The sequence below is a fragment of the Pelobates fuscus genome, chromosome 2, assembly GCF_036172605.1.
Source record: "Pelobates fuscus isolate aPelFus1 chromosome 2, aPelFus1.pri, whole genome shotgun sequence".
NCBI classification, from domain to species: domain Eukaryota; kingdom Metazoa; phylum Chordata; class Amphibia; order Anura; family Pelobatidae; genus Pelobates; species Pelobates fuscus.
The window spans coordinates 65,062,131-65,076,624 of NC_086318.1; the positions used below are offsets into that span (position 1 = coordinate 65,062,131).

The 14,494-nt window shown below is 38.1% G+C and overlaps 5 non-coding genes across 5 annotated transcripts; all 5 read left to right on the plus strand.

Moving 5' to 3' along the window:
• The first annotated feature begins 4,368 nt into the window (after window positions 1–4,368).
• On the plus strand, window positions 4,369–4,441 carry TRNAK-CUU (transfer RNA lysine (anticodon CUU)). The gene has a single exon. It is a non-coding gene; the product is annotated as a tRNA-Lys (tRNA).
• A 2,341-nt stretch (window positions 4,442–6,782) lies between these two features.
• Window positions 6,783–6,855, plus strand: TRNAK-CUU (transfer RNA lysine (anticodon CUU)). The gene has a single exon. It is a non-coding gene; the product is annotated as a tRNA-Lys (tRNA).
• A 1,756-nt stretch (window positions 6,856–8,611) lies between these two features.
• Window positions 8,612–8,684, plus strand: TRNAK-CUU (transfer RNA lysine (anticodon CUU)). Its single transcript has one exon. It is a non-coding gene; the product is annotated as a tRNA-Lys (tRNA).
• A 1,134-nt stretch (window positions 8,685–9,818) lies between these two features.
• On the plus strand, window positions 9,819–9,891 carry TRNAK-CUU (transfer RNA lysine (anticodon CUU)). Its single transcript has one exon. It is a non-coding gene; the product is annotated as a tRNA-Lys (tRNA).
• Window positions 9,892–13,299: 3,408 nt separating this feature from the next.
• Window positions 13,300–13,372, plus strand: TRNAK-CUU (transfer RNA lysine (anticodon CUU)). Its single transcript has one exon. It is a non-coding gene; the product is annotated as a tRNA-Lys (tRNA).
• The last annotated feature ends 1,122 nt before the right edge of the window (window positions 13,373–14,494 follow it).

Sequence of the window (14,494 nt, forward strand, 5' to 3'; positions counted from 1 at the left end):
TCTCACCTTCCAACATAAGCAACTAGGGTCTATGATCTCTTTCACCATCAGGCCAGGAGAAATGAAACAATCCAAAAGGGGTAGGTTTTCAATGCTAATCACATGTTACTGGACACAGTCTAACTGAATACAATCTAAATTAAACCCCACTGTCAGACAAGAGCTACTATGGCCCATCATTTCCTTCACCATTTCTAATTGTTTTACGACTCTAGAAATGCAGACTTGGAGACTTCTCGTTATGATCCACAAAGGGGAGATTTTCAAATCTTATCACCTGGACAGAAACTAAGGGATTAAAATCAAAACTAGATCTCACTGTGGAACAAGAGCTACTATGGCCCATTATATCCTTCACTGTTTCTGATTGTATTACGAGTCTAGGAATGCCAACCTGGAGACGTTTCATTACAGGGTGGATTGCTTGAATCTTATAGGGTAAAGTGATATGATTTTTCTCTTGTTTAAGAAGGTAAATTTTATATCATACATTAAGATAGAGAGCTTTGCGAGTTCCCTCTTTCCCTCTGTCCACCCTTTGCTTCCGCAAAGCTCTCTCGGAATGCAGACTTGAAGACTTTTCATTACAGGGTGAGTTCTATAGGGTAAAGTGATCTGATTTTTCTCTTGTTTAAGAAGGTAAATTTATATATTATATTAAATAGTTAAACCAAGATAGAGAGCTTTGCAAGCTCTCTCCATCCACCCTTTGCATCCGAAGTCAGAGCATAATGCATGTAGGAATCAGCCCGGCTAGCTCAGTCGGTAGAGCATGAGACTCTTAATCTCAGGGTCGTGGGTTCGAGCCCCACGTTGAGCGAGATATGTAGTTTTATGTCTCCTTTATTGAAAAAAATAAAAAAAGAAGGAAGGTGCTTACGTTTGGCCTAGGGAATCATAAAAGTCACCATATATTAGAGCAGATTGTATATTTGAAAAACATAGAAGGTGAAGAAACAGGAGTGTAGTTCTTTGGAAAAGTGTGTCAAGCAATTTAATTGTTGTAAGACGATTGAGGAATTCTTACAAAACATTTTAGTAGAGGGAGATTTTCAAATCTAACCATAAACCAGTGGACACAACCTAGCAGGGGAACATGTTAACAAAATGCTACCTTAGAATATAAGGAATTAAGTCATATTATTTCCATAAGAGCAATGAAGCCATTGTTTAAGAATGCAACTTTATATGTTTCAGTGGAGCTAAATCTCACCTTCCAACATAAGCAACTAGGGTCTATGATCTCTTTCACCATCAGGCCAGGAGAAATGAAACAATCCAAAAGGGGTAGGTTTTCAATGCTAATCACATGTTACTGGACACAGTCTAACTGAATACAATCTAAATTAAACCCCACTGTCAGACAAGAGCTACTATGGCCCATCATTTCCTTCACCATTTCTAATTGTTTTACGACTCTAGAAATGCAGACTTGGAGACTTCTCGTTATGATCCACAAAGGGGAGATTTTCAAATCTTATCACCTGGACAGAAACTAAGGGATTAAAATCAAAACTAGATCTCACTGTGGAACAAGAGCTACTATGGCCCATTATATCCTTCACTGTTTCTGATTGTATTACGAGTCTAGGAATGCCAACCTGGAGACGTTTCATTACAGGGTGGATTGCTTGAATCTTATAGGGTAAAGTGATATGATTTTTCTCTTGTTTAAGAAGGTAAATTTTATATCATACATTAAGATAGAGAGCTTTGCGAGTTCCCTCTTTCCCTCTGTCCACCCTTTGCTTCCGCAAAGCTCTCTCGAAATGCAGACTTGAAGACTTTTCATTACAGGGTGAGTTCTATAGGGTAAAGTGATCTGATTTTTCTCTTGTTTAAGAAGGTAAATTTATATATTATATTAAATAGTTAAACCAAGATAGAGAGCTTTGCAAGCTCTCTCCATCCACCCTTTGCATCCGAAGTCAGAGCATAATGCATGTAGGAATCAGCCCGGCTAGCTCAGTCGGTAGAGCATGAAACTCTTAATCTCAGGGTCGTGGGTTCGAGCCCCACGTTGAGCGAGATATGTAGTTTTATGTCTCCTTTATTGAAAAAAATAAAAAAAGAAGGAAGGTGCTTACGTTTGGCCTAGGGAATCATAAAAGTCACCATATATTAGAGCAGATTGTATATTTGAAAAACATAGAAGGTGAAGAAACAGGAGTGTAGTTCTTTGGAAAAGTGTGTCAAGCAATTTAATTGTTGTAAGACGATTGAGGAATTCTTACAAAACATTTTAGTAGAGGGAGATTTTCAAATCTAACCATAAACCAGTGGACACAACCTAGCAGGGGAACATGTTAACAAAATGCTACCTTAGAATATAAGGAATTAAGTCATATTATTTCCATAAGAGCAATGAAGCCATTGTTTAAGAAGGCAACTTTATATGGTTCAGTGGAGCTAAATCTCACCTTCCAACATAAGCAACTAGGGTCTATGATCTCTTTCACCATCAGGCCAGGAGAAATGAAACAATCCAAAAGGGGTAGGTTTTCAATGCTAATCACATGTTACTGGACACAGTCTAACTGAATACAATCTAAATTAAACCCCACTGTCAGACAAGAGCTACTATGGCCCATCATTTCCTTCACCATTTCTAATTGTTTTACGACTCTAGAAATGCAGACTTGGAGACTTCTCGTTATGATCCACAAAGGGGAGATTTTCAAATCTTATCACCTGGACAGAAACTAAGGGATTAAAATCAAAACTAGATCTCACTGTGGAACAAGAGCTACTATGGCCCATTATATCCTTCACTGTTTCTGATTGTATTACGAGTCTAGGAATGCCAACCTGGAGACGTTTCATTACAGGGTGGATTGATTGAATCTTATAGGGTAAAGTGATATGATTTTTCTCTTGTTTAAGAAGGTAAATTTTATATCATACATTAAGATAGAGAGCTTTGCGAGTTCCCTCTTTCCCTCTGTCCACCCTTTGCTTCCGCAAAGCTCTCTCGGAATGCAGACTTGAAGACTTTTCATTACAGGGTGAGTTCTATAGGGTAAAGTGATCTGATTTTTCTCTTGTTTAAGAAGGTAAATTTATATATTATATTAAATAGTTAAACCAAGATAGAGAGCTTTGCAAGCTCTCTCCATCCACCCTTTGCATCCGAAGTCAGAGCATAATGCATGTAGGAATCAGCCCGGCGAGCTCAGTCGGTAGAGCATGAGACTCTTAATCTCAGGGTCGTGGGTTCGAGCCCCACGTTGGGCGAGATATGTAATTTTATGTCTCCTTTATTGAAAAAAATAAAAAAAGAAGGAAGGTGCTTACGTTTGGCCTAGGGAATCATAAAAGTCACCATATATTAGAGCAGATTGTATATTTGAAAAACATAGAAGGTGAAGAAACAGGAGTGTAGTTCTTTGGAAAAGTGTGTCAAGCAATTTAATTGTTGTAAGACGATTGAGGAATTCTTACAAAACATTTTAGTAGAGGGAGATTTTCAAATCTAACCATAAACCAGTGGACACAACCTAGCAGGGGAACATGTTAACAAAATGCTACCTTAGAATATAAGGAATTAAGTCATATTATTTCCATAAGAGCAATGAAGCCATTGTTTAAGAAGGCAACTTTATATGGTTCAGTGGAGCTAAATCTCACCTTCCAACATAAGCAACTAGGGTCTATGATCTCTTTCACCATCAGGCCAGGAGAAATGAAACAATCCAAAAGGGGTAGGTTTTCAATGCTAATCACATGTTACTGGACACAGTCTAACTGAATACAATCTAAATTAAACCCCACTGTCAGACAAGAGCTACTATGGCCCATCATTTCCTTCACCATTTCTAATTGTTTTACGACTCTAGAAATGCAGACTTGGAGACTTCTCGTTATGATCCACAAAGGGGAGATTTTCAAATCTTATCACCTGGACAGAAACTAAGGGATTAAAATCAAAACTAGATCTCACTGTGGAACAAGAGCTACTATGGCCCATTATATCCTTCACTGTTTCTGATTGTATTACGAGTCTAGGAATGCCAACCTGGAGACGTTTCATTACAGGGTGGATTGCTTGAATCTTATAGGGTAAAGTGATATGATTTTTCTCTTGTTTAAGAAGGTAAATTTTATATCATACATTAAGATAGAGAGCTTTGCGAGTTCCCTCTTTCCCTCTGTCCACCCTTTGCTTCCGCAAAGCTCTCTCGGAATGCAGACTTGAAGACTTTTCATTACAGGGTGAGTTCTATAGGGTAAAGTGATCTGATTTTTCTCTTGTTTAAGAAGGTAAATTTATATATTATATTAAATAGTTAAACCAAGATAGAGAGCTTTGCAAGCTCTCTCCATCCACCCTTTGCATCCGAAGTCAGAGCATAATGCATGTAGGAATCAGCCCGGCTAGCTCAGTCGGTAGAGCATGAGACTCTTAATCTCAGGGTCGTGGGTTCGAGCCCCACGTTGGGCGAGATATGTAATTTTATGTCTCCTTTATTGAAAAAAATAAAAAAAGAAGGAAGGTGCTTACGTTTGGCCTAGGGAATCATAAAAGTCACCATATATTAGAGCAGATTGTATATTTGAAAAACATAGAAGGTGAAGAAACAGGAGTGTAGTTCTTTGGAAAAGTGTGTCAAGCAATTTAATTGTTGTAAGACGATTGAGGAATTCTTACAAAACATTTTAGTAGAGGGAGATTTTCAAATCTAACCATAAACCAGTGGACACAACCTAGCAGGGGAACATGTTAACAAAATGCTACCTTAGAATATAAGGAATTAAGTCATATTATTTCCATAAGAGCAATGAAGCCATTGTTTAAGAAGGCAACTTTATATGGTTCAGTGGAGCTAAATCTCACCTTCCAACATAAGCAACTAGGGTCTATGATCTCTTTCACCATCAGGCCAGGAGAAATGAAACAATCCAAAAGGGGTAGGTTTTCAATGCTAATCACATGTTACTGGACACAGTCTAACTGAATACAATCTAAATTAAACCCCACTGTCAGACAAGAGCTACTATGGCCCATCATTTCCTTCACCATTTCTAATTGTTTTACGACTCTAGAAATGCAGACTTGGAGACTTCTCGTTATGATCCACAAAGGGGAGATTTTCAAATCTTATCACCTGGACAGAAACTAAGGGATTAAAATCAAAACTAGATCTCACTGTGGAACAAGAGCTACTATGGCCCATTATATCCTTCACTGTTTCTGATTGTATTACGAGTCTAGGAATGCCAACCTGGAGACGTTTCATTACAGGGTGGATTGCTTCAATCTTATAGGGTAAAGTGATATGATTTTTCTCTTGTTTAAGAAGGTAAATTTTATATCATACATTAAGATAGAGAGCTTTGCGAGTTCCCTCTTTCCCTCTGTCCACCCTTTGCTTCCGCAAAGCTCTCTCGGAATGCAGACTTGAAGACTTTTCATTACAGGGTGAGTTCTATAGGGTAAAGTGATCTGATTTTTCTCTTGTTTAAGAAGGTAAATTTATATATTATATTAAATAGTTAAACCAAGATAGAGAGCTTTGCAAGCTCTCTCCATCCACCCTTTGCATCCGAAGTCAGAGCATAATGCATGTAGGAATCAGCCCGGCTAGCTCAGTCGGTAGAGCATGAGACTCTTAATCTCAGGGTCGTGGGTTCGAGCCCCACGTTGAGCGAGATATGTAGTTTTATGTCTCCTTTATTGAAAAAAATAAAAAAAGAAGGAAGGTGCTTACGTTTGGCCTAGGGAATCATAAAAGTCACCATATATTAGAGCAGATTGTATATTTGAAAAACATAGAAGGTGAAGAAACAGGAGTGTAGTTCTTTGGAAAAGTGTGTCAAGCAATTTAATTGTTGTAAGACGATTGAGGAATTCTTACAAAACATTTTAGTAGAGGGAGATTTTCAAATCTAACCATAAACCAGTGGACACAACATAGCAGGGGAACATGTTAACAAAATGCTACCTTAGAATATAAGGAATTAAGTCATATTATTTCCATAAGAGCAATGAAGCCATTGTTTAAGAAGGCAACTTTATATGGTTCAGTGGAGCTAAATCTCACCTTCCAACATAAGCAACTAGGGTCTATGATCTCTTTCACCATCAGGCCAGGAGAAATGAAACAATCCAAAAGGGGTAGGTTTTCAATGCTAATCACATGTTACTGGACACAGTCTAACTGAATACAATCTAAATTAAACCCCACTGTCAGACAAGAGCTACTATGGCCCATCATTTCCTTCACCATTTCTAATTGTTTTACGACTCTAGAAATGCAGACTTGGAGACTTCTCGTTATGATCCAAAAAGGGGAGATTTTCAAATCTTATCACCTGGACAGAAACTAAGGGATTAAAATCAAAACTAGATCTCACTGTGGAACAAGAGCTACTATGCCCCATTATATCCTTCACTGTTTCTGATTGTTTTACGAGTCTAGGAATGCCAACCTGGAGACGTTTCATTACAGGGTGGATTGCTTGAATATTATAGGGTAAAGTGATATGATTTTTCTCTTGTTTAAGAAGGTAAATTTTATATCATACATTAAGATAGAGAGCTTTGCGAGTTCCCTCTTTCCCTCTGTCCACCCTTTGCTTCCGCAAAGCTCTCTCGGAATGCAGACTTGAAGACTTTTCATTACAGGGTGAGTTCTATAGGGTAAAGTGATCTGATTTTTCTCTTGTTTAAGAAGGTAAATTTATATATTATATTAAATAGTTAAACCAAGATAGAGAGCTTTGCAAGCTCTCTCCATCCACCCTTTGCATCCGAAGTCAGAGCATAATGCATGTAGGAATCAGCCCGGCTAGCTCAGTCGGTAGAGCATGAGACTCTTAATCTCAGGGTCGTGGGTTCGAGCCCCACGTTGGGCGAGATATGTAGTTTTATGTCTCCTTTATTGAAAAAAATAAAAAAAGAAGGAAGGTGCTTACGTTTGGCCTAGGGAATCATAAAAGTCACCATATATTAGAGCAGATTGTATATTTGAAAAACATAGAAGGTGAAGAAACAGGAGTGTAGTTCTTTGGAAAAGTGTGTCAAGCAATTTAATTGTTGTAAGACGATTGAGGAATTCTTACAAAACATTTTAGTAGAGGGAGATTTTCAAATCTAACCATAAACCAGTGGACACAACCTAGCAGGGGAACATGTTAACAAAATGCTACCTTAGAATATAAGGAATTAAGTCATATTATTTCCATAAGAGCAATGAAGCCATTGTTTAAGAATGCAACTTTATATGGTTCAGTGGAGCTAAATCTCACCTTCCAACATAAGCAACTAGGGTCTATGATCTCTTTCACCATCAGGCCAGGAGAAATGAAACAATCCAAAAGGGGTAGGTTTTCAATGCTAATCACATGTTACTGGACACAGTCTAACTGAATACAATCTAAATTAAACCCCACTGTCAGACAAGAGCTACTATGGCCCATCATTTCCTTCACCATTTCTAATTGTTTTACGACTCTAGAAATGCAGACTTGGAGACTTCTCGTTATGATCCAAAAAGGGGAGATTTTCAAATCTTATCACCTGGACAGAAACTAAGGGATTAAAATCAAAACTAGATCTCACTGTGGAACAAGAGCTACTATGGCCCATTATATCCTTCACTGTTTCTGATTGTTTTACGAGTCTAGGAATGCCAACCTGGAGACGTTTCATTACAGGGTGGATTGCTTGAATCTTATAGGGTAAAGTGATATGATTTTTCTCTTGTTTAAGAAGGTACATTTTATATCATACATTAAGATAGAGAGCTTTGCGAGTTCCCTCTTTCCCTCTGTCCACCCTTTGCTTCCGCAAAGCTCTCTCGGAATGCAGACTTGAAGACTTTTCATTACAGGGTGAGTTCTATAGGGTAAAGTGATCTGATTTTTCTCTTGTTTAAGAAGGTAAATTTATATAAATCTCACCTTTCACCATCAGGCCAGGAGAAATGAAACAATCCAAAAGGGGTAGGTTTTCAATGCTAATCACATGTTACTGGACACAGTCTAACTGAATACAATCTAAATTAAACCCCACTGTCAGACAAGAGCTACTATGGCCCATCATTTCCTTCACCATTTCTAATTGTTTTTCGACTCTAGAAATGCAGACTTGGAGACTTCTCGTTATGATCCAAAAAGGGGAGATTTTCAAATCTTATCACCTGGACAGAAACTAAGGGATTAAAATCAAAACTAGATCTCACTGTGGAACAAGAGCTACTATGGCCCATTATATCCTTCACTGTTTCTGATTGTTTTACGAGTCTAGGAATGCCAACCTGGAGACGTTTCATTACAGGGTGGATTGCTTGAATCTTATAGGGTAAAGTGATATGATTTTTCTCTTGTTTAAGAAGGTAAATTTTATATCATACATTAAGATAGAGAGCTTTGCGAGTTCCCTCTTTCCCTCTGTCCACCCTTTGCTTCCGCAAAGCTCTCTCGGAATGCAGACTTGAAGACTTTTCATTACAGGGTGAGTTCTATAGGGTAAAGTGATCTGATTTTTCTCTTGTTTAAGAAGGTAAATTTATATATTATATTAAATAGTTAAACCAAGATAGAGAGCTTTGCAAACTCTCTCCATCCACCCTTTGCATCCGAAGTCAGAGCATAATGCATGTAGGAATCAGCCCGGCTAGCTCAGTCGGTAGAGCATGAGACTCTTAATCTCAGGGTCGTGGGTTCGAGCCCCACGTTGGGCGAGATATGTAATTTTATGTCTCCTTTATTGAAAAAAATAAAAAAAGAAGGAAGGTGCTTACGTTTGGCCTAGGGAATCATAAAAGTCACCATATATTAGAGCAGATTGTATATTTGAAAAACATAGAAGGTGAAGAAACAGGAGTGTAGTTCTTTGGAAAAGTGTGTCAAGCAATTTAATTGTTGTAAGACGATTGAGGAATTCTTACAAAACATTTTAGTAGAGGGAGATTTTCAAATCTAACCATAAACCAGTGGACACAACCTAGCAGGGGAACATGTTAACAAAATGCTACCTTAGAATATAAGGAATTAAGTCATATTATTTCCATAAGAGCAATGAAGCCATTGTTTAAGAAGGCAACTTTATATGGTTCAGTGGAGCTAAATCTCACCTTCCAACATAAGCAACTAGGGTCTATGATCTCTTTCACCATCAGGCCAGGAGAAATGAAACAATCCAAAAGGGGTAGGTTTTCAATGCTAATCACATGTTACTGGACACAGTCTAACTGAATACAATCTAAATTAAACCCCACTGTCAGACAAGAGCTACTATGGCCCATCATTTCCTTCACCATTTCTAATTGTTTTACGACTCTAGAAATGCAGACTTGGAGACTTCTCGTTATGATCCAAAAAGGGGAGATTTTCAAATCTTATCACCTGGACAGAAACTAAGGGATTAAAATCAAAACTAGATCTCACTGTGGAACAAGAGCTACTATGGCCCATTATATCCTTCACTGTTTCTGATTGTTTTACGAGTCTAGGAATGCCAACCTGGAGACGTTTCATTACAGGGTGGATTGCTTGAATCTTATAGGGTAAAGTGATATGATTTTTCTCTTGTTTAAGAAGGTAAATTTTATATCATACATTAAGATAGAGAGCTTTGCGAGTTCCCTCTTTCCCTCTGTCCACCCTTTGCTTCCGCAAAGCTCTCTCGGAATGCAGACTTGAAGACTTTTCATTACAGGGTGAGTTCTATAGGGTAAAGTGATCTGATTTTTCTCTTGTTTAAGAAGGTAAATTTATATATTATATTAAATAGTTAAACCAAGATAGAGAGCTTTGCAAGCTCTCTCCATCCACCCTTTGCATCCCAAGTCAGAGCATAATGCTTGTAGGAATCAGCCCAGCTAGCTCAGTCGGTAGAGCATGAGACTCTTAATCTCAGGGTCGTGGGTTCGAGCCCCACGTTGGGCGAGATATGTAATTTTATGTCTCCTTTATTGAAAAAAATAAAAAAAGAAGGAAGGTGCTTACGTTTGGCCTAGGGAATCATAAAAGTCACCATATATTAGAGCAGATTGTATATTTGAAAAACATAGAAGGTGAAGAAACAGGAATGTAGTTCTTTGGAAAAGTGTGTCAAGCAATTTAATTGTTGTAAGACGATTGAGGAATTCTTACAAAACATTTTAGTAGAGGGAGATTTTCAAATCTAACCATAAACCAGTGGACACAACCTAGCAGGGGAACATGTTAACAAAATGCTACCTTAGAATATAAGGAATTAAGTCATATTATTTCCATAAGAGCAATGAAGCCATTGTTTAAGAATGCAACTTTATATGTTTCAGTGGAGCTAAATCTCACCTTCCAACATAAGCAACTAGGGTCTATGATCTCTTTCACCATCAGGCCAGGAGAAATGAAACAATCCAAAAGGGGTAGGTTTTCAATGCTAATCACATGTTACTGGACACAGTCTAACTGAATACAATCTAAATTAAACCCCACTGTCAGACAAGAGCTACTATGGCCCATCATTTCCTTCACCATTTCTAATTGTTTTACGACTCTAGAAATGCACACTTGGAGACTTCTCGTTATGATCCAAAAAGGGGAGTTTTTCAAATCTTATCACCTGGACAGAAACTAAGGGATTAAAATCAAAACTAGATCTCACTGTGGAACAAGAGCTACTATGGCCCATTATATCCTTCACTGTTTCTGATTGTTTTACGAGTCTAGGAATGCCAACCTGGAGACGTTTCATTACAGGTTGGATTGCTTGAATCTTATAGGGTAAAGTGATATGATTTTTCTCTTGTTTAAGAAGGTAAATTTTATATCATACATTAAGATAGAGAGCTTTGCGAGTTCCCTCTTTCCCTCTGTCCACCCTTTGCTTCCGCAAAGCTCTCTCGGAATGCAGACGTGAAGACTTTTCATTACAGGGTGAATTATACTCTTAATCTCAGGGTCGTGGGTTCGAGCCCCACGTTGGGCGAGATGTGTTAACAAATTGCTACCTTAGAATATAAGGAATTAAGTCATATTATTTCCATAAGAGCAATGAAGCCATTGTTTAAGAAGGCAACTTTATATGGTTCAGTGGAGCTAAATCTCACCTTCCAACATAAGCAACTAGGGTCTATGATCTCTTTCACCATCAGGCCAGGAGAAATGAAACAATCCAAAAGGGGTAGGTTTTCAATGCTAATCACATGTTACTGGACACAGTCTAACTGAATACAATCTAAATTAAACCCCACTGTCAGACAAGAGCTACTATGGCCCATCATTTCCTTCACCATTTCTAATTGTTTTACGACTCTAGAAATGCAGACTTGGAGACTTCTCGTTATGATCCAAAAAGGGGAGATTTTCAAATCTTATCACCTGGACAGAAACTAAGGGATTAAAATCAAAACTAGATCTCACTGTGGAACAAGAGCTACTATGGCCCATTATATCCTTCACTGTTTCTGATTGTTTTACGAGTCTAGGAATGCCAACCTGGAGACGTTTCATTACAGGGTGGATTGCTTGAATCTTATAGGGTAAAGTGATATGATTTTTCTCTTGTTTAAGAAGGTAAATTTTATATCATACATTAAGATAGAGAGCTTTGCGAGTTCCCTCTTTCCCTCTGTCCACCCTTTGCTTCCGCAAAGCTCTCTCGGAATGCAGACTTGAAGACTTTTCATTACAGGGTGAATAATACTCTTAATCTCAGGGTCGTGGGTTCGAGCCCCACGTTGGGCGAGATGTGTTAACAAATTGCTACCTTAGAATATAAGGAATTAAGTCATATTATTTCCATAAGAGCAATGAAGCCATTGTTTAAGAAGGCAACTTTATATGGTTCAGTGGAGCTAAATCTCACCTTCCAACATAAGCAACTAGGGTCTATGATCTCTTTCACCATCAGGCCAGGAGAAATGAAACAATCCAAAAGGGGTAGGTTTTCAATGCTAATCACATGTTACTGGACACAGTCTAACTGAATACAATCTAAATTAAACCCCATTGTCAGACAAGAGCTACTATGGCCCATCATTTCCTTCACCATTTCTAATTGTTTTACGACTCTAGAAATGCAGACTTGGAGACTTCTCGTTATGATCCAAAAAGGGGAGATTTTCAAATCTTATCACCTGGACAGAAACTAAGGGATTAAAATCAAAACTAGATCTCACTGTGGAACAAGAGCTACTATGGCCCATTATATCCTTCACTGTTTCTGATTGTTTTACGAGTCTAGGAATGCCAACCTGGAGACGTTTCATTACAGGGTGGATTGCTTGAATCTTATAGGGTAAAGTGATATGATTTTTCTCTTGTTTAAGAAGGTAAATTTTATATCATACATTAAGATAGAGAGCTTTGCGAGTTCCCTCTTTCCCTCTGTCCACCCTTTGCTTCCGCAAAGCTCTCTCGGAATGCAGACTTGAAGACTTTTCATTACAGGGTGAATAATACTCTTAATCTCAGGGTCGTGGGTTCGAGCCCCACGTTGGGCGAGATGTGTTAACAAATTGCTACCTTAGAATATAAGGAATTAAGTCATATTATTTCCATAAGAGCAATGAAGCCATTGTTTAAGAAGGCAACTTTATATGGTTCAGTGGAGCTAAATCTCACCTTCCAACATAAGCAACTAGGGTCTATGATCTCTTTCACCATCAGGCCAGGAGAAATGAAACAATCCAAAAGGGGTAGGTTTTCAATGCTAATCACATGTTACTGGACACAGTCTAACTGAATACAATCTAAATTAAACCCCACTGTCAGACAAGAGCTACTATGGCCCATCATTTCCTTCACCATTTCTAATTGTTTTACGACTCTAGAAATGCAGACTTGGAGACTTCTCGTTATGATCCAAAAAGGGGAGATTTTCAAATCTTATCACCTGGACAGAAACTAAGGGATTAAAATCAAAACTAGATCTCACTGTGGAACAAGAGCTACTATGGCCCATTATATCCTTCACTGTTTCTGATTGTTTTACGAGTCTAGGAATGCCAACCTGGAGACGTTTCATTACAGGGTGGATTGCTTGAATCTTATAGGGTAAAGTGATATGATTTTTCTCTTGTTTAAGAAGGTAAATTTTATATCATACATTAAGATAGAGAGCTTTGCGAGTTCCCTCTTTCCCTCTGTCCACCCTTTGCTTCCGCAAAGCTCTCTCGGAATGCAGACTTGAAGACTTTTCATTACAGGGTGAGTTCTATAGGGTAAAGTGATCTGATTTTTCTCTTGTTTAAGAAGGTAAATTTATATATTATATTAAATAGTTAAACCAAGATAGAGAGCTTTGCAAGCTCTCTCCATCCACCCTTTGCATCCGAAGTCAGAGCATAATGCATGTAGGAATCAGCCCGGCTAGCTCAGTCGGTAGAGCATGAGACTCTTAATCTCAGGGTCGTGGGTTCGAGCCCCACGTTGGGCGAGATATGTAATTTTATTTCTCCTTTATTGAAAAAAATAAAAAAAGAAGGAAGGTGCTTACGTTTGGCCTAGGGAATCATAAAAGTCACCATATATTAGAGCAGATTGTATATTTGAAAAACATAGAAGGTGAAGAAACAGGAGTGTAGTTCTTTGGAAAAGTGTGTCAAGCAATTTAATTGTTGTAAGACGATTGAGGAATTCTTACAAAACATTTTAGTAGAGGGAGATTTTCAAATCTAACCATAAACCAGTGGACACAACCTAGCAGGGGAACATGTTAACAAAATGCTACCTTAGAATATAAGGAATTAAGTCATATTATTTCCATAAGAGCAATGAAGCCATTGTTTAAGAATGCAACTTTATATGGTTCAGTGGAGCTAAATCTCACCTTCCAACATAAGCAACTAGGGTCTATGATCTCTTTCACCATCAGGCCAGGAGAAATGAAACAATCCAAAAGGGGTAGGTTTTCAATGCTAATCACATGTTACTGGACACAGTCTAACTGAATACAATCTAAATTAAACCCCACTGTCAGACAAGAGCTACTATGGCCCATCATTTCCTTCACCATTTCTAATTGTTTTACGACTCTAGAAATGCAGACTTGGAGACTTCTCGTTATGATCCAAAAAGGGGAGATTTTCAAATCTTATCACCTGGACAGAAACTAAGGGATTAAAATCAAAACTAGATCTCACTGTGGAACAAGAGCTACTATGGCCCATTATATCCTTCACTGTTTCTGATTGTTTTACGAGTCTAGGAATGCCAACCTGGAGACGTTTCATTACAGGGTGGATTGCTTGAATCTTATAGGGTAAAGTGATATGATTTTTCTCTTGTTTAAGAAGGTAAATTTTATATCATACATTAAGATAGAGAGCTTTGCGAGTTCCCTCTTTCCCTCTGTCCACCCTTTGCTTCAGCAAAGCTCTCTCGGAATGCAGACTTGAAGACTTTTCATTACAGGGTGAGTTCTATAGGGTAAAGTGATCTGATTTTTCTCTTGTTTAAGAAGGTAAATTTATATATTATATTAAATAGTTAAACCAAGATAGAGAGCTTTGCAAGCTCTCTCCATCCACCCTTTGCATCCGAAGTCAGAGCATAATGC